General features: G+C 43.7%; 1 protein-coding gene across 2 annotated transcripts in view; it reads right to left on the reverse strand.

The window, feature by feature from the left end:
* The window catches only part of luzp1 (leucine zipper protein 1), a 73,474-nt gene that overhangs the window by 31,698 nt on the left and 20,196 nt on the right, over positions 1 to 21,580 (reverse strand). The window contains exons 2-3 of one of the 2 annotated variants that reach the window (XM_080784726.1): positions 15,258 to 15,319; positions 4,721 to 4,789 (exon numbers count right to left, since the gene is read on the reverse strand). The gene's annotated coding sequence lies outside the window, so the exon portion shown is untranslated. The remainder of the gene's footprint in view (positions 1 to 4,720; positions 4,790 to 15,257; positions 15,320 to 21,580) is intronic. The other variant, XM_080784725.1, reaches the window with a different exon arrangement.

Consider the following 21,580-nt stretch of genomic DNA (forward strand, 5'->3'; position numbering starts at 1 on the left):
AATACCTAGTCCTCTCTGCTTCCCTCCATATGACGTTAGGGACGAATGACTGCTTACAGCATCAACAATGAAATGTGGTGAAATAGTGGGCAAACAAGACGTCGCCTTCGTTCAGAAAATAGATTTGTTCATGCGAGGCGACATGAGAGTTCACCGCCAAAGGCTGCACAGGGACAACAGTGAGATGGATGGATGCTGTCTGCTGATCACTCAGTGACCCAGTATTCCAGATAATCTTCCAAATATGTATTTTTCTTTCCAAAAACAGATTATAGTCCACTTGCCAGAATGTGAACCCAGGCATGTTGAGTACATCAAGGTTTTATGTTAGAAATGTTGAGTGTGGGTCCCCAGCATGTAGAAACTGTGAGATACTAACTTGCATATGTTGAGCAAGTTTCATAATTGACATAATATGTGACCATACCATTAACAACCTATATGGGCAAAATAAATCTAAATTTCATCATGCTTTAAGTAGCATGTGCCGTATCAAACTAGGGGGTTTTCATGATGCTGAATCCATTCCAAGCATTAGTTTACCACAAAAAAATAATTCCTTGGGCTAAAACGGCCATAGCCATCATCACAAATGTGATGATGTCAACTATGGCCATGCTATGCACGCAGCGAGATGGACAGTTTTTTTATTTTTCTGTTTACATCATCACCAATAGCAACCCAGTGCTAATGTAAGTAGCATTACTACTCAATCTAATCATAACCACTATGAAGGACCAAAAGACATCTATGATCTATGCCAAAAAACTACACCAATAGCGGCAAATGTGTTAAGACCTGGAGGTGTGGCCAATGCCATTTGGCTGTTTTGAGTGGCCAAATAGCATTGGCCATGCCTCCGACCTGGTACTTAAGACACGCAAAATAGGTCCCTGAGATCTTGATTACAAAGTTAATTGACACATCAGGCTTCCTTCCTTGCTCCTCTGTTTTTTATCCATCATAGAGGCCTGGCTGCAGTTGCTAAACACACAAAGGGAAGCCTTTCAGCCTCCATCTTGGTTTTCATTTCCACTCTTCTGAATACAATCTGGTTTTTACTAAGGAAACAAGCTGCTAGTCTTTTTAGTCTCAGCAGCATGCCATATTCAGGGCGAGATGCAAACCCCACACCAGAAGAGGAAAGAGGGAGAGAGAGTATAATGAAAGTAGGGTAGTCTATAGAGTAGTACATTTTCTATCTATGATTGTGCCAAGGTTGGTTTAATCTCCTTATAGGGTCGGGGCAAGTAAAGTAAAGTTTGATGTTTAGGTTTATAATCAGCTTTTGAAAATTAAGTGGCGGATACTTATGTTGAACCACTTTACCATGTAAACTGCGAAAATACTGAAAAATAGGGAAAATACTGGTATTGAACTCTCTCTCAGATAGACACACAGACGGACAGATGGACTGTGAGGTTGCCCCTGAATGGATCCAGAGAGCATGATGGGATATAATGAGTGACAGAGAGCGTTTAAAGTGGTGGCCCGCAGATTGCAACTGACGTAACAATGTTGGCGTTAACACAGAGATTAATTTAAAAATATTTTTAATGCATCGACCGAGATAGAGTGTACAACTAGGATACGAGCATGAACTCCTGTCAAATGTCAACATTTAGAAGGGCAATGTGGGACGGACCCGCCCCTGCTCATGCCAACAATTTATGTTGATATTTTTTCCAGCAGTGTATTTCTATTCCAGTTGAAAAGCTGCTATTCTAGTAACCACTCAGCCTACTGAGCCTAGTAACCCAGGGCCTTTTCTGGGTCTGTCCTATGAAGTGTGTCTAAAGCTAGATTCCTTGAACTGGTGCCTAAAAGTAGTCCCCTGCCTCTGGAAGGCAGAATGATGACACCCACAGAGAAGATGGAAATTCATTGGGATTCAAAGGGGCCATGCAACCAAGAGATGAAAGTTACGATAGGTGATGAGAAGGAAGGACGGACGGAAGAAATAAAGTATCCCTTTCTACATTTACGACCAGATTGAGGACATGATTTTCAACAAGCTGAACGCAACGCAAAAGCCCTCTGAGCCGCATGGCTCTGCTCTGGCCCTGTTGAGGCCTGATCCTGGCAGCACAACAACAAAGTGAACAAACTATTAGAGCATGTTCTTCATCAAAAAACACCACTATACACGCAGGATGGCGCACGCACGCACACACGCACGCACGCACCCACCCATCCACGCACGCACGCACGCACGCACGCACGCACGCACGCACAGTTGCTATGAGCGGGCCGGGAAGCAGAGGAGGTCTAAAAGAAAAACGCAAAATATATTAGATGTTCTATTAAAAACAGCAGCATCCAAAAATACTAGCCTGTCAGTTGCCTGCTAGTCTCCAGGCCATGGGGAGAGGAAGGAGTCACAGAGATCTGGGGAGACTCAACACACACACACAGCTACAGGCAGAAATCAGATCACAGGGCTGAACTAGCCCATAACATCACAAGCAATGCATCGCTTCTATGTTCAGCACTCGTACTAGATCGATACAACAGATCCGGTGCATTATCCAGTGACTAGACGGGCAAATACTGTAACACAGGTGGTGTGCAATTGAGGGGGGGGGCGAACTTGGAGGCATAATTGTGAAACTGCCATTCGATTAAATTATTAAATTCCTCCTCCCAGTGGGTGAGCGTCCGTGGACATGTCACTCTTAGATTTATGCCTTTGTTCTGTGTGGGTACAGACAGTGAGGCAACAATGACCATCTTTACCACCCTGCGACCTCTCAGTCAAAACTTAAATATTTGTCCTTCCCTAGAATTGCTGCTGCGATGTTAGGTTAAACATGATAGATGTGTGTGTGTGTGTGTGTGTGTGTGTGTGTCTGTGTGTGTGTGTGTGTGTGTGTCTGTGTGTGTGTGTGTGTGTGTGTGTGTGTGTGTGTGTGTGTGTGTGTGTGTGTGTGTGTGTGTGTGTGTGTGTGTGTGTGTGTGTGTGTGTGTGTGTGTGTGTGTGTGTGTGTGTGTGTCTGTGTGTCTGTGTGTGTGTCTGTGTGACTGTGTGCGTGCGTGCGTGCGTGCATGCGTGACAACATGCGGCAGCCTACAAATGTGGTTCCATCCCTGTTTGTTTGTTTGTTTTTGTTGTGAACATAGATGTATGTCCAGCACAGGGCATACAGGCCAACACTCCCTGCATTGAGTTTCCTTGAAATATTACCAGACTCTAATCGGCATTTCTCTTCTGAGTTAATGGTGTACACTCTCGCAATGGATAAATTAACACTTAAGGATTTTATTGGGTATGTTATCCAAACACACACTCCACCACAGGCATTTGGTGAAATGAAAATCAACATATACTGGTGTTTTAAACTGAAAGCAAACAAAGCTAAGCGTATACTTCAGCAATAAGCCACGAGAGGTCTCAGGTTACCGGGTATTTTACACTGGCTGGGGGCGTAGACTTCTACCTCCCAGCCAGTGTAAAATACCCGGTAAGCTGGGGCCTCGAGTGGCTTATTGCTTTTCTAAAACGGTTACAAACATATAGCAATATTAACCTAATAAAACTATTACATTCACAAAAGTAGCTACGCTTTGCGCCACCAGAGCGAGCGAGCCAGATCCACAACACTTCCTTGTTTTGCTCTGCAAGTAGCCTATGTGACGGGAGAATAGCGCTTGATGTATTTACGGGGCTGCCTGGAGCCACACATTCACAGTCATATGAGCCGGGCGGTGCTTAGACGCAAGTGTTTGTAAAGCAATCAAGCGCTCCCCTTCCCCAGTTCAGCTACAAGGCTGCAGGATGATACAAAGTGATTGAAGGAGTGGGTTATCGGTGAAATTTACACCGGTCACGTGACGGTAACCAGCCAATCAGAATTAAGTATTGGGACTACCCGTTTTAGAAATGGTATTTTCACTAGGCGTCTTATCTGTTTGGATGAGCAGAAAATGCTATATTACCCCACACCGAAGCAACCCAATCCATAAAACAAGACACTTGTATATGTAAGGAATTGGTTTTGATGTGGCAATGGAAGTTACAGGACATCAGGATTGTGGGAAGAAAGTGGATTGGGCTAAGAGTCAGTGTCAGACTCAGAGTGGTAGTCATTCATAGCTCATCAGGAGGATATGTGACTGAGAGTGGGAGAAAAAGTGCTTCTCGGAGCACAGGTCTATTGGGCTAGCAATGTTTCGAAATTCGCCAATCAGGATAGTAGTGCTAATATAACAGGACAATGTGAAAAGGGTGGCATGTGTTCCTCAGCCTAGTGGGAATGTGTGTGCAATGTTTCACGGCAATCGGAAGCTGCCTTTATGATTTGAGGCGGAGGAGTAATGTAAAGACAATTATCTAGCAATAATCGGCCCCATGGTGGCACGTGGTGGCCGAAATGAAAGATTCTGGGCACAGGTTCTCCTCTGGCATCCAGGGAGTGTGTGTGCACAGTTTCGCTGTGATCAGACCAACGGTGCTGGAGATCAGCTGTTCACAAATGGACACACATGCACGCGGACAGACGGACAGGGTGCAAAAGCCATGCCTTCGGTGACAACATATGAACTTCAACTTGAGAGGGAGCTCTTACTGAGGATGTGGTGTCTACGAATGGGGCAGGAAACTATTATTTGTGTCCGCCAGCCACAATGACTGGTGCATTCTTAAATTCAACTGCCACTTTCCCTACTTTACCAACAAAACAATGGCTGATGTCCTGCCAAAGTGGCTGGTAGACAGGCTTACCATATACAGCCACATTTTTGTCTCCACCAGGCCGAAGGTGTGCGTGTGTCCGTCCGTCTGTCCTTCCGTCTGTGAACAGATAATCTCCGTTAACGTTAACCGGTAACCCGGTCGATGCCAAATTTTGCACACAAACTCCCTGGATGACAACAATTTCCAGAACGGCCTGTTATAGCACCACCAGGAGGCCGCTTTGTGAAAAACAAGTTTTTGGACAGTAAACCTACAGATTTTGTCAAAACATCACGCAAATTGGTACACAGTCTCTCTAGAGCCTTTCAACGAAACGGGTCTTTCAGATTTCTCAGACTCCATCCTAATTGGCTAAAGCCCATCACACACCGTCTGCGAACGCCGCGTGTCAAAACAGCTGCCTCCGTTATTTTCAATGAAACTATCCCACAACGGCGGTGTCCGGCGCGCGTTCACGCCTCGCCTGACGCTCTACTGCTCTACACTGTTCTACTTTCCAGGCGTTGCCGCGCGGCAACGCCTGTGCCGCGTCGCTGCGCACCCGGTGTGTGTTGGGCTTGAGATTGGCTTCCAAAGTTAGCAGGAGTGCTCAGTTTCAAACAAAATGTTGCAAATCATGAACACATCGTGTGATTTCCGTGAAATTGTGCAAGCACATTCCCACTAGGCCGAGGAAGAAATACCACGTGAACATTTTCAACTCAGCCTCATGGTGGCGCTATAACTGTCCGAAAAGTGTTTTAACCTCTAACTGCACGGATCTGTGGATAACTTTGTATATACTCCCTGGAGGCCAAGGTAAAACCTTTGCCTGGAATTTTTCACATCTGCTCTTTATAGCGCCACCAGGAGGCCGACATATGTACATTTTCTATTATTACTCCTTCAGATTTTATACAAATTTCACACAAAACGGTACACATGCTCTCTATAGTCATGTGATCAAGACGCCCGCTTTGTACCCGTTTTGTACAAATTGCCACAACTACTCAATGCAGCGTCTGATTGCGGTGAAACTGTGTGCATGCATATTCCCACTAGGCTGAAGAAGAAATGCCACTTGACAGTTTTCAAATCAGCCTCATGGTGGCGCTACAACAGGCCAAGCCGCATCACACACACACACAATGATTATATTACTCCTAAACATCTTGCCAAACACCACACACACTCCTATCCTTCTGGTGGAGACCTGTGCCCTGAAGGGCACTTTTTCTAGTTTGAGATAATTTCCCACCTGTGTGTGTGTGTGTGTGTGTGTGTGTGTGTGTGTGTGTGTGTGTGTGTGTGTGTGTGTGTGTGTTTTGTCTGTGCACGCGTGCTACGGTTTCACTATCTGGTGCATGGTGTGAAACCGTGGGAAGCCCCCATTGTGGAAGCCCAGGGAAGCAAAGGCAGAAGTCATTGTTATTTTGTTAGTCAGATCTAACAAGGCTGTGACAGCACCCCTCCCACACGAAGCACCAGCCACACTGTGACATCATTAATATGAGCTGCAAGCAGCCTTGGGGCAGCCAGAGAGAGAACAGGCCTTTTTTTTAAATACACAACAGGTCCTCTGTTTGGAACAAAACCCCTCTACAGTAGAGGAAGTAGTGTAGCCTACAACGTACCCATACCTTTCATCAGGTTTTTGCTATATGAATGACCGAATAATAGGAGAAAAGGTGTACATGTCCGTACACTTGAGAGAGAAATGATGGCCGATACATTTTGGCGGATGACGTGCAACAAAGGTCACAAGCCGTTCCTTTTGAAGTTGTCCTTTAAACATGACACTCAACTCCTGCCTCTTCACTCATTGTAATTCACATTGAATAGGAACATCAGTTAAAAAAGTTAAAATTACAGGAACGTTCTCTCGTAAATCCAACTGGAGAGCGACATACTTTTTTTTATACTGTTTGTGGCCACAGCCCATTAACAGACAGTGTAGTCAGGACAAACACTATTTAAAACCTCTTCATACAGCTGTTCAAACATTCTCAGGTATCAGCAGATGTCAGCTAGAACAGTTATATGACCCAATGATGAGTGGAGATATGCTGTGTGTACGTGTGGGTATCTATTATAGCTCTGACCTGCTTATGGAGGAATGTGTGTGTGCCACCAATTCACACCGATAAGCGAACATGACGACACGATGGCTCTCATCACTTGGGAACCATGAAGGACAACTATCAACAGCTGATAACCCTGTTAACTGTCCTTGTGTGTGTGTGTGTGTGTGTGTGTGTGTGTGTGTGTGTTGGGTGAATATGCCCATGCAACTGTCAGACAGAGTGAGAGACAGAGGGAGAGTGGCAAAGAGAGATGACAATGCTAGTAACTCCACCTTGGCAACTCGCTGTTTACTTTGGCCAACTGTAGGCAGGATGTTGACTGGTGAACACGACTCACAAGTCACATCAGTAAAGAACTAAAGATATGTGGAATTCTTCTTTTACCCTTTAGTCTTTGCTTGTCTTACTTGTGAAGTTATTTATTTATGCCCACTAGCTGGATAAAACATCTACATGTATGTAACTATGTATCTATATATATATATAATCTTCATTAAAGGTCGACTTCACCACTTTTCATACTGAATAATATTGGTCCTCACTAATGTTCATTATAAAATAGAACAATCTTTTTCTACTCTGTCTGTGTCTAATGGGAGGGCTGTGCGAAGTTCAGAAACCCGTCTTCCAGTGACATCATCGATGGGGAATCCAAGCTAATGGAATACTGCAGGCTTTCTATTCCTGAAAAGTTACAATTCTATAATGGAAGCCATCGTTCTGGCAAGAATATATTAGATACTTGATTTTTTTCAAATCTGCCTAACGATGATGTCACTGAAAGACGGGTTTCTTAACTATCTCTACCTGTAGCTGTTAGCATAAACCCCAGCTCCAGGGGCCAGCATACACGTTCACTTTAAGAAGTCGGAGTTTGCCCCAACCATATTTCCAATCCCATAGTTGCAACGGTGGTTGCTATGGGAACCAATGTTAAAGGATTCCGTAGGCTTATAGACGGAGTCCACGTTGGGGTACGTATATATACGGACTTGGCATATGACGCCACCTAGCGTCGATGTACGTATATACAGAATACAGACTTGGGGGAAAAAAGAGTTAACTGCCCACAGCCCTCCTATGAGACAGACCGAGTAGATTATTCTTTTGCTATTTTATCATTGTCGAGGACCAATTATAATGAAGATAGGTTGAAAAATGGTGAAATCATCCTTTAAGCGCGTTTAATATTACAGAAATATATTTTTAATATACGCCAATTGTGTTTTTATATGCAATTTAATACTTTGTTAGCGTTTATGGAGAATGTGACCTAGTGAATGTATTGGTGATGAGAGAAGATGGTAGGTCTAGGAGGTCATAGACCTACCATCTCCTCTCATCATCGAATACATCCACCCAAGGTCACAGACAGCAGGACCACTGCATTACAGTTCCCTCAACTGCTGCTCTTCATGATCTCCACCTCTCTCTGTCTCCTCACCATCTCTCCTCCCATGCCCACATCCACATCACCTCCTCTCTCTGTCTCCTCACCATCTCTCCTCCCATGCCCACATCCACCTCCTCCCAATGTCACTATGATCTCCACCTCTCTCTGTCTCCTCACCATCTCTCCTCCCATGCCCACATCCACATCACCTCCTCTCTCTGTCTCCTCACCATCTCTCCTCCCATGCCCACATCCACATCACCTCCTCTCTCTGTCTCCTCACCATCTCTCCTCCCATGCCCACATCCACCTCCTCCCAATGTCACTATGATCTCCACCTCTCTCTGTCTCCTCACCATCTCTCCTCCCATGCCCACATCCACATCACCTCCTCTCTCTGTCTCCTCACCATCTCTCCTCCCATGCCCACATCACCTCCTCTCTCTGTCTCCTCACCATCTCTCCTCCCATGCCCACATCCACATCACCTCCTCCCAATGTCACTCGCTCCACCCCCACCCCTGCTATTACTGCTGTACAGTACAGTGGAGTACAGATGAGTAAAGTACAGTGGAGTACAGTACAGTACAGTGGAGTACAGTACAGTACAGTGGAGTAGATGAGTACGGATGAGTACAGTACAGTACAGTACAGTATAGTACAGTACAGTGGAGTAGATGAGTACGGATGAGTACAGTACAGTACAGTACAGTACAGTACAGTACAGTACAGTACAGTACAAAGGACTACAGTATACTATTCCCGCTAGGTTGCCACATTTACGACATCCAAGCAATGTGGTATATAGAAACATGCCACTTGCCATGCTTGCTTTTAGATGGAAATAAAAACAAGCAAAACAAACAATAGGGCCACTCAGCCAGGTTGCCAAGTTTGCCCTTTCCAACCAACTGGATATATGAAAACATCATGGGTTGCCATGTTTGCTTTTCCAAGTTAAAAAAACAACCAAAACCAAAACAGTATCGACTATCACCCTCCCGCTATTGTCTTCTTCCCATTTGTGACGCGTGGTGCTAGGATGAGCAAATTCTAGTTCTCTCTTATCCACCCCTCCCCAAGTAGCTCACTGAGGCAACGGGAGCCGATCAGTCAAGTTCTCCACACAGCAGTGATTCTCAACCTTTTTCATTTCAAGGACGTCCAGTTTGATATGCAAGTACTGTACTCTTTCCGTGCCGATGACGCCTTTCACAACTTATTTTAAAGTGTCAATCTGTACCGTTGACGACTTTCATGACTTTTTGGCTCCAGGCGACCCGTGATTATACTATAATCACGTAGGAGACGAGTTCATTCTGCGAAGGGGGGCGATCCCTCCAGTCACTCCTGTTATAACCACGATCTTTAGCAGCGTTTTTCTCTGAATCTTTTCTCCATCCGCGTCAGGATTGGCAATTAGGCAATATTTGGACCTCAATGAAAAGTCTTCGATGCCCTGCGGTTCTCATATTAGCACTTCTAGCAGCACTGAAGGAGCACCAGAGTGGCTTCAAGATGGCGGATCGGGTTTCTGAGTGAGCGCTCGCGTTTCCATGGTCTTGAGTGCAGAGGTTGCTGGGCACGGAAAGAGTTTTAAGTACAATGTTGAGGTTTTTGTACTTTCCAATACTTTTACTTCTACTCCACTACATTTCAGAGGCAAATATTGTACTTTTACTCCACTACAATTACCGTATTTGAAAACTAAGTTACTTTGATTATTATTACAAAACATACATTAAACACATCCCTATATACTGTACATTTCGGTCATTTGAAAATAGCCGATCTACAAGTTCACAATGCGTCGCAATACAACGCATTGGAGCTTGTAGATCTGCTATTTTTTATTAGATTATTATACATTTGAAAACTTGAAATGCGACATTCTGCATAATTAGTACTTTGGTACTTCAAGTACATTTTGAATTCCAGACTTTTACTTGTAACAGAGCATTTCTATCATAATTTCTAACTTTTATTAAGTATGCCGGAGAGCAACCTACACACACTCCACTCAGAGAGACATTTAAAAGCCTCTGTTGATACACAGCGTTTATCCCTCTCGCACATCACACACAAACGCAGCGAGAGCTTGCTTGGCAGAGCCTTGACAGCTTAATGCCTTGGCATCAGGTGCCCTCTGCGGCTGCACACCTTCAGTGGCTGTCTCAGGAGAGGTCCAGAGAGAGAGACTTGAACAGGGTGGATGCGCAATATGCATTGTGAGTCATAATAGAGCAGAGCAAGTGGTTCTTGCCCCCGGGGGACAAGAACCACTTGCAAGCTTTCGGTCTACTGACCTTCTTCGCAAGACTTGATACCTAAAAAAAAAATCACACCCGTGTGAAGGGAGGGGCGCTTTTAAATTCTGCCTCAAATTCGAGCGTGGGGTTTGCTGTACGTTCACGTCGGCACGGCATGTATGATGCAAACGCAAACGGGTGATCCTTGCGTAATTTCGGTCGTAGCATTGATAAATGTGACGGCTGAAATCTATCTGGCACGCCCTAGAAAATCAAGCCTCGCCCTCGTTTTTGTGATGTAGGCTACTATATTAATATTACCCATTTGTGCGCAGTGCACGTTTAAGCATAGTCATGTTAAACGTGGTGAAGGCGATCCCAGTGAGACTGCTCACTGCATGCTGTGAGTGCTGTGAGTGAGTGATGCCTGCAGTGCCCTGCACGTTAACCCATTCTGACCTGAGATCAGATTCATACGAGGTTTCCACTAGGACACACACTGGTCTGATGAACCCATTCTGACCTGAGATCAGATTCTAAAAAATGTCAGTCGTTCTTCGATTTTTCAAAAATAGCAGACCTACAAGCTCGTAGCGCGCCACTCGGTGGCGCGCTATGAGCTTGTAGATCTGCTATTTTTCAATAGGTAAAGCATAACATGATGCTAACACCAAAATGGGTGCCCGGTCAGAATGGGTTAATGAGAGATAGCCTGGCAAGGCAGTCATAATCAACATTTATGGAGTGATGATTAATGAATGAATCATAAACGTATGGATGAAGGCTGGTGTGTGCTGCATGTGCTGGTGTCGCTGCCGCCGTTTATGCTTATGATTAAGCATAAACTTGTAACATTGTAAACATGTTATATTTTTTTATATTGCGCGATTTTAATTGCTCCTATCAATTTCATATGACACATCATTGATGTATTCCTTTACATTTATTTATGTATTTTATGTATGTATATATATAGGCTATAGTACATATACAGTTTTATATTAACATTTTAGGAGTGAATACATATGTTTAGATGCCCGACAGAAAAACAGGTGCAGACAAAGTCAACGATAGCTCCCGACGTGATGTGAATTCTGGCCTGGCGTACGTCCAAGTTCAAAGTCACGCTGGAATGATAAATGCCGAAAATTGCAGTGATAAATGAGGGCCTATGCCTATTTCTATTTGCTCAGACACTATGATGTAAAATTAATTGTCAATGGTAATTTAATGTTTGTGTAGGACGGAAATCTACACTAATAGCTGAAAATAGGAGCCTCTCTCAAAAAGAAAACACAGACTTTATTGACAGAAAGTAGCTAACATGCAGCATAACATGTGGATCTTTATGAAACAAAGTCTTTGCAAATTGAAAGATAATTCTACAGCTGCAATGTTGGTGAGTTTAACGTTGTTTAATACAAGCAGATTGGAAATTCGATTTGGATCAATGGGCTGTCAATGGTATTGCAACTCTAGATTCATCCCGCTAGAAAAATAATCTAGCATTGCAAAGTGTGCTTGTCAGGGTGGGGGGGGGGGGTCCCTAGGCTGGCATTAGCCAGACTTGTAATGCGGATTCATTCACTGAACCAAATCAAATTAAATGTAATGCATCAAATCCTACAATTTCAAATTCTTGTCAGGGTGGGGGGTCCCTATAGCCTGGCATTAGCCAGATTCATAATGTGGGGGTATACGTGTGAGTGAGTGAATCACACATATGATTATTTGGGGGGGGGGGGGGGGGGGTCACGGCCTGAAAGGGTTGAGAGAACTGTAATAGAGAGAAAGTGCTGAACACTGACAGAAAGCTGGAGAGAGAGAGAGAGAGAGAGAGAGAGAGAGAGAGAGAGCTATACTGTACAGTGAAAGAGATGCATGACTGTGGTGCGAGCGCCCACAATGCAGAGCACACCACTGCAGTGAGAATGCAGCACTGGGCTGGTGGATGGAGGGAGAGGGGAAAGGAGGAGAGGAAAAGAGAAAACGAGATAAAAGCAAAACGATGACGCTGCGAGGGAGAAAGAGGTAACGTCATCAATAGGGGAACTAGATGAGTGGACAGGATAGCCTTTGCCAGGTTACAAAACGCCATCGTCATCAAGTCGCAAATGACAAGCTGCTACAACTCAGCAGGTAACCTAGCAAGCACAAAGTGTACTATAACTACTAGCTTCCCATGTGTTTATAAAGTATATATATATAAAATGTTATAGTATACAGTACAGTATATATATACTGTATAGTAAATATGTGAAATCTAACAAATATTATATGAATTATGCAGTTGAAAATATACAGCTTACAGCAGAGCATGACCATAAACCAGTACAGTTACAAACTCAAACTAATTAGATGGCTGAGTTCTAGTTAGAGAAATAAACTTGTCATTCGATTCCAGGTTTTGTGCAGAAACTGTAAAGAGACTCTGAAAGAGACCAAGGACGCTACGGTCACTCTCCACGGCCACTGATCAGTGGTGGAAAAAGTACTCAATTGTTTTATTTAAGTATAAGTATCAATACGGCAATGTACTCATAAAAGTCCGGAATTCAAAATTTACTTGAGTAAAAGTACAAAAGTATTGGCATCACTTAAAGGACCACTTCACCACTTTTCAACTTATCTTCATATAATTGGTCCTCACTAATGTTCATGATAAAATTCCACATTTCTTTCAACTCAGTCTGTGTCTCATTAGGAGCTAGGCTGTGGGCAGTTCAGAAACCCGTCCACCAGTGACATCATCGTTAGGCAGAGTTTTTTTAAACCATTATCACATTGCAACTTTTAGAAAGCCTGCAGTTTCTATTAGTTTCTAGCTTGGATTCCCTCGATGATGTCACTGGTGGGTTTCTGAATTTTCCACAGCCCTCCCATGACACCGACTGAGTAGAAAAAACGGTGTCATTTTATGATGAACATTAGTGAGGACCAATTATATGAAGATAGGTTGAAAAGTGGTGAAGTGGTCCTTTAAAGTACTAAATGTGAAAGGAACTGGTTGGAATAACGTGTTCCTTCCACGCGCTACGTCCAACCAGGGAAACTCCCTCCTGTCAGGTGTAAAGGAGCAACTTGGACACTCAGGCATGAAGGAAGCATGAGTTCAAGTCCGTTGCTCTCCCCATGTCCCCCATATATGGGGACTAGGTTGGTGGAGGGTGTGTAGAGCCCAGGATCACATTAGATGATTGGCACGGGGTGAAAAATGGGTTACAAAATCGTGGGATAAAAAATAAAATATATAAAATAAAATAAAAGTACTAAACGTAAAAGTAATCATTGTGAAGAATGCCCCTTTCAACATTTCAAATCATAAAACATCTTTTGATGTAATAGCAGATCTACAAGCTCACAATGCGTTGCATGTTTTGTAATAATCCAAATCTACAAAGTAACTAGTTAACTTAAGTTTTCAAATAAATGTGGTGGAGTAAGTACAATATTTAGATATGAGTAGTGGAGTAGAAGTAAAAGTATAGAAGTATAGGCTAGGGCAAGTACCATGGGCTAAGATGGAGTCTGAAGAGGTGGGTATTCAGTGCATTCCACATGCACACATATGCATTCGTCACTGAAAACAAAACAAACATGCCAATCGTTCCATATTGAATTCGCAGATTTACTCTCCGTGCAGGCCTTACGCTAGATCTCTATGTGTGTGTGTGTGTGTGTGTGTGTGTGTGTGTGTGTGTGTGTGTGTGTGTGTGTGTGTGTGTGTGTGTGTGCGCGGCTGTGCGCGCGTGTGTGTGAGCTCAGGGTACGTGGAAGGAAGCATGGCGCCGGCTTTAGTACCCAACAGGAAACAGCCTCACAAAGAGCACCAGAGGAGGGGAAAGGCAACAGAGGAAAAAGAGGGCAATATAGAGAGAAGAAGAAAAAAGAAGAAGAAAGAAGAACTAGAAAAAAGAAAGGCAGGGAGAGGCAGCAGGCCTTGGAATATGAAACAACAGTCTGACCCTGCGACTTCCAAGTGACTACACAGTACACATGCACCTGTGTACTGCTATACTAGCTATATACTACACTGATGATGACTACCACCAACTACAGTCATTCTCCAACCTCTAACCATCGCAACTAGAACTCAGAACTCATCACTGTGAACTATACACCTCAGTAGAATGGTCTTCTCGGGCTCTTAGAAGGAAACAACATGCCACCCTGTTCATGTATAAAGCACTAATAGGTAAACTACCTCTGTATTTAACAAAACTGCTAGATCTCAATACATCTGCTTATAATACCCACAAGATATGCTTTTATTGAAGTTACCAAAAACTACTACTAAATTGGGAGATACTGCCTTCAGGGTGTATGCTCCACATTTATGGAATACTTGTCAAAAAGAATTGAAGTTGAATGTCCATGTTTTATTTACTACTTTTAAAAGACTCTTAACTGACCTCACACTAGAGGAAGGCATATGCACCTGCTTTATGTAATATTTGGTTATAAGGTTTTGTTTCTTTGTGTATGTGCTTGTGTATTATTGTTGTACTGTGTGTCCATGTCATGTATCTATGTAAAGTCATTGCTGTAAATGTTCTTGCTTGTATACAGGGCGCCATTGAAAAAGAGACCCTGGTCTCAATTGGATTCCCCTGAAATAAAGGTTTCAATCAATCAATCAATCAAACTACGGTACCTGCCTGACCTCTGTCACGGTCCTCACTTTCTAAAATTGGACTCATTTGGTTCTCACAAGGATACACACACACACACACACACACACACACACACACACACACACACACACACACACACACACACACACACACACACACAACATTGTATAGGGAATACTTTAAAACTTAAATAGAGTACAAGAATAAAGTACAACACAAACTTACTTTCTCTCCCGCCTCTTATGGGTGGCACATCAAGCTAATCATCCCAGACAGGTCTCCATTCTCTGCAAATACACATGACACAAACAGGGCATGAGGTTACTTCTAGTGAACTCGGGAGTCACAGTCATCATAAACTCAAGACACATACCCATGCCATCCTTTCACCATTGTTATGCTTGGCAGTTGGCAGAGATCCTGGCTGCGGCCAAGCCGACAATGCCATCACTGTAGGAGAGAGCATTCACAGTGGAGCTAACAGGCTCAGAATGAGCTAACTGCTCAGATATGGGGACGCATTCTGAGGCTTTGCAATGGGCTCATGCATGAGCAGACAAGCAGTTTTGGCTGCGACAACACAAGGCCCCATTCAGCTGTATCTGGCTAAGGCTTTGGGGAGGCAATCTCTTGTGTACACACACACACACACACACACACACACACACACACACACACACACACACACACACACACACACAAACAGAAATACACCATTATCATTATCATCATCACCACAGAAGCGCTATACCCTTACCTCAAAAACATGCACAGGACAGGCATGCACGTGCACACATACAAACATGTGCATGTAATGTACACACCCACAGTCCTGTACAAACATATGAACACACACACACACACACACACACACACACACACACACTCCAGACTTGAAGCATTCCATGCAGTAGCATTCCATATGTTTGGTTAAGCAGAGAGAATCCAGATTTAAGGCTGGTGTCTGGACTGAATTTACAGAGAGATGCAGAGGGAGAGAGACAAAGACAAAGGCAAAGAGGGAGAGAGGGAGGGAGAGAGATCAGAATGGGTGGCAGGGTTGAGGATGATGGAAAAGGGAAACATTCCTGTGAAGTACAGGGAGCAACTGAAGACTCCGGTAAGTACAGTAGTTGAATGAACGGTGTGTCAATGTCATGACTACAGACGTCAGCACTGCCAGTGAGAGATGCAAACAGAGAGAATGACTACAGACATCAGCACTGCCAGTGAGAGATGTAAACAGAGAATGACTACAGACATCAGCACTGCCAGTGAGAGATGCAAACAGAGAGAATGACTACAGACATCAGCACTGCCAGTGAGAGATGTAAACAGAGAGAATGACTACAGACATCAGCACTGCCAGTGAGAGATGCAAACAGAGAGAATGACTACAGACATCAGCACTGCCAGTGAGAGATGTAAACAGAGAGAATGACTACAGACATCAGCACTGCCAGTGAGAGATGCAAACAGAGAGAATGACTACAGACGTCAGCACTGCCAGTGAGAGATGCAAACAGAGAGAATGACTACAGACATCAGCACTGCCAGTGAGAGATGCAAACAGAGAGAATGACTACAGACGTCAGCACTGCCAGTGAGAGATGCAAACAGAGAGAATGACTACAGACATCAGCACTGCCAGTGAGAGATGCAAACAGAGAGAATGACTACAGACGTCAGCACTGCCAGTGAGAGATGCAAACAGAGAGAATGACTACAGACATCAGCACTGCCAGTGAGAGATGCAAACAGAGAGAATGACTACAGACGTCAGCACTGCCAGACAGACACAGACAATGCCATGAGGAAAGACAGACAGCACTGCTAGAGACAAAAGATGCAGAGACACACACGCAGGGAAAAGCAGACCATTTCCTCTCACTTCTCTCTAGTCTGTTCCCTCATTCCTCTGACTGTCTTCATTCCTTCTCGCTGTCAGTGTTCAACTCCTCACCATTGATTGATTATTTTATTATTATTAATAATAATAATAATAATAATAATAATAATAATAAACATTATTTATATAGTACCTTTCATGACAGAAATGCATCGCAAAGTGCTTTACAAGGCAGAGAACAAACAAGAAAATAGTTTAAAAAAATGTATATATATATATATATATATATATATATATATATATATATATATATATATATATGCATTTCAGTAAAACAAACGGAAACAAAATAACGTTGAGGCAATAAAACAATAGCAAAGGGCATAAAACCGGCAGCAAATCAAGCCGTGCAATATGATAATAATAATGAATAATATAAGTACATGAATAAAAACACTCAATTAAAAGCAATAGTGAAAAAGTGAGTCTTGAGCTGTGCTTTAAAAATGTCTACAGAGGGAGCCTGTAGCTATTAAATAGTACAGGCTAGAGTCAAAGCACATTGGTCCAAAACGATAGCACCAAAAAAAAGGAAGGACCACCAGAGCAGTGTTGAGTTTGACAGCAAATTTTGATTTGGTTTTAGTCAGTCTTTTGAATAGACTGAATCTTTTTTAATTATTTTAGTAATCTGTGATGCAGATGCTTTAGTATTACCGGTAGTCTAGTTTTACTCGACTAAATCACACAACCAAAAATAAAAGTACTTGTCTTAGTTCTACGGGATCTCTTCTCCACTAATCCCTGCCTACCATTTTATTTGTTGAAAAACATTGTCAGTATGTCACAGTTTTAGTAATCATAGCGTAGTTTTTATTTAGATTTCATCAGTGAAAGAAAGTAGTCGACGAACACTTTTCGGCATAGTTTTAAGTGGACAGAATGAACACAGTGACAGCACCAGACCAGAGGCCGGCTGCTCTGTGCTTAATGAACACAGTGACAGCACCAGACCAGAGGCCGGCTGCTCTGTGCTTCATGAACACAGTGACAGCACCAGACCAGAGGCCGGCTGCTCTGTGCTTAATGAACACAGTGACAGCACCAGACCAGAGGCCGTCTGCTCTGTGCTTAATTAACACAGTGACAGCACCAGACCAGAGGCCGGCTGCTCTGTGCTTAATGAACACAGTGACAGCACCAGACCAGAGGCCGGCTGCTCTGTGCTTAATGAACACAGTGACAGCACCAGACCAGAGGCCGGCTGCTCTGTGCTTAATGAACGCAGTGACAGCACCAGACCAGAGGCCGGCTGCTCTGTGCTTAATGAACACAGTGACAGCACCAGACCAGAGGCCGGCTGCTCTGTGCTTAATGAACACAGTGACAGCACCAGACCAGAGGCCGGCTGCTCTGTGCTTAATGAACACAGTGACAGCACCAGACCAGAGGCCGGCTGCTCTGTGCTTAATGAACACAGTGACAGCACCAGACCAGAGGCCGGCTGCTCTGTGCTTGGCGAGCTCATATTGGATTCATGGCAGGCAGAAGCACAACGAAAACACAGACACATGATTATGCTGAATCAGCGCATATGCTCAGACTGCAAAGCAAAGGTGATTTGCAAATGGGTCTTACAGAGTCTCTAAGATTCTAAGGCTTTTCCTTTCTTTTCTTTTCATTTGGCTTTAGCAAACATTAAAAAGGCATAAATCTGACCATTGCTTGGAGAAGACTATACAGGCAGCATCCCTATGGTGGCAACTCCAAGGGCAAAACATTGAACTTCTTTTGCATAAAGGTGGCCGACAGTAAATACACATTTCAGCGGATGTTTTCTTTTTCTTCCCAAATTATCCAGACATAAGATCCTTCAGAAAAAGAAAAAGAAAACCCAAATCCTTCCAAATACCCTAGCGACCAGTGGCCACATGTTTGTGTGTGTGTGTGTGTGTGTGTGTGTGTGTGTGTGTGTGTGTGTGTGTGTGTGTGTGTGTGTGTGTGTGTGTGTGTGTGTGTGTGTGTGTGAATGGTGGGAGTGAGGGCTAGTTTCAACCAATGACCAAACAAAAATGGAAACAGCTGTCTGCCTCCCAGCTCCACTGTCCCTCTATCTGTCCTGTCCTTTCCCTCACGCACATAGTGATTCGTGACATATCAAATTAGGGACTCGTCATTTTACAGAGCACACAAAAGTACAAAACCATAACAAGCTTAGCTAAGGTGGGAAAAAAAACTCCTTCCTGGTGTGCTGGCTGCCTGAATCACTGACAGCCAGTCATCATAATGTGCCTCTGTTGAACAGGATGCATAGTTTTGTTGAAAATGAAAATGATTCTAAGGCGTCCCTTCCTGCTGTACTGGACAGTACAGCGAAGAGAGACAGGAAGGAGGGGACAGGAAATAATCTGAGGTGATGACTTTAAGGAAGGGAATTGCCAGGGACGCAGATATGCCCATACATGGAGATCTCTGTATCCGTCAGTCCTTGTCCCTTTAATGCCCATACTGTATATGCAGATCTCTGTAATGTATCTGTCAAAATATGCAGCGTAACATGCGAACATGCTGATCTTGATTGTGTGTGTGTGTATTTTGAATCAAATACGGAACATGATGTGGAAGTTAATTCTCCCCCCACCCCCACTAAAATAAATACGGATTGTAGCTTTAATATCAAAAAGAAGAAAAAATATATAGACTATAGACTAGAGTATAGAGTCTATAGCAGTGGTTCCCAAAGTGGCGTCCGGGGGGTCCTTGTGAGAGTTCCAGGGGGTCCCCAACTAAATAATAATAGTACAAATGGAACCAAATGGACCTGTTTTTTACACTCTCAGAGTTAACACAACGCGTGCCAACATTACCGCAGCCTAATTACCTCTGACGCTACGCTGATAGCATTGGACGACCAACCTTTTCCAAGGCAGACAGCAAATGTTCTCTTATAGCGAGAAGCACACCGCATAGGCACATACCATTGTCCACTTTATGTAACACCTGCTTTTGTAGTAACGTGCTCTTCTTGAACAGAAAGTCTAGTTAAGGACCGTTTTGTGTCAGACGTTGACAGGCAGTTAAAGAATATCCTATACATACTATACACCGAATGAAAGCCCTGAATGTCTACTTTTAAGAGGAAAAAAGTACACATTGATCCCATCTACCCTTCGTCGGTAATTGGCTTTTGTATGAGCTAAAGAATGAACATAGGGACTGAGGGCTACGTTACTACTGTTTTGTTATTTTTTTATGGTGATGATGATGACGGATCGGGTAGACACCAGGCGGGCAGATAAAACGATGCAAAGACGCGCTGTCATTATTTATCCATCTACCGGTATGTACGTGTCTGTCACTGTGTATCGTTCCAACTCAGCTAGCCGAGTTCGTCGAGGGACAGTGGTGTTGCTGTGCTGCCCCTCCAGTAACACAACAGCGCATATTTGCATTGTTCCATCTGACCGTCGATCATCATCATCAAAAACTAACCGTCCACCGTCCCTCGCCGAGTCCGTGATAGTTTTCTTGTGTATGCAGAAGGAAAGGAGACCGACTTTAGATCTGTGTCCATCATGGAGCCGGATCATGTCGTAACATGTTTCCGACAGACACTACACGACACACAAGACCCTGAAACAAACAGGAGGGGAGGTGGAGACTTTAGAGCGTCGCAGTCCCGCCCCCTTTCAGAACGACGAGTGGCCCAGGAAATTATTCTCCATTCATTTTCTCCATAGGCTTTTCAAAAAGTATTTATATAAAGACGGTTACGCCGCGGACAAAGCCAACTCGGATCGTGACAAATCATGACAATAATTACAATGTTTTGGGCCGATCAAATAATTAGTAAGAAGAAAAACAAAACAAAGTGTTGTATCCTGCCTTTATTTTCTTCTTTCAATTTATTTGATCGGCACAAAATATTGTGTTTGTTGTCATGATTTGTCACGATCCGAGTTGGCTTGGTGCGCGGCGTAACCGTCTCGTCTTTATATAAATACTTTTTGAAAAGCCTATGGAGAAAATGAATGGAGAATCATTTCCTGGGCCACTCGTCGTTCTGAAAGGGGGTGGGACTGTGATGCTCTATGGAAGCCGGAGACAAGCCGATTGAATGTTATGCAGTGTGATTCTGTTGACTGGAATACGCTCGCATGGGCGCAGCCATTATGTGATAGAGACTATTCTACACATTGCGCCCCTCCCGTCAGGAAGGGAGGGGAGAGGCATATATATTTTTTTTTTGATCAAGTGACCGGAGTGTTGTGGGATGAATCGGGGCTGCTTGATCTATTGTCCGGGTGTGTACAAAGGCGATTGAAAGTAATCAATAAAAACATGCGCTAAACATAGATAGCCGCGTCCCGCATCGGACCGTTGGGATTCGAACCACGTAGAAAACCGGTTCTCGCATTCGGAGCGTTAACAGTAAACACTGAGGATTTTATTGTGCTGTAATCCCCTTTTGACTGTGTAGTAATCCCCTTTGACAAGCATGCCTAACTTTTAATTCTTATTTACACAGTTTTACCATGTAAGCCTCTTTATAATGGAGAGATGCTGATAAGTTATCACAGTGTACGTTTTGTGCACTTAGGCCTGGTCTCCAGAGTCATATCTCATGTGTGAGGGCCACAGAGTCACAGATATAAACATACAGAGAATAAATGTAACTCTAAGAATGAACGGGTGAGAC

Source organism: Protomyctophum bolini (genome assembly GCF_963924005.1).
Source record: "Protomyctophum bolini genome assembly, chromosome: 15".
Lineage (NCBI taxonomy): Eukaryota > Metazoa > Chordata > Actinopteri > Myctophiformes > Myctophidae > Protomyctophum > Protomyctophum bolini.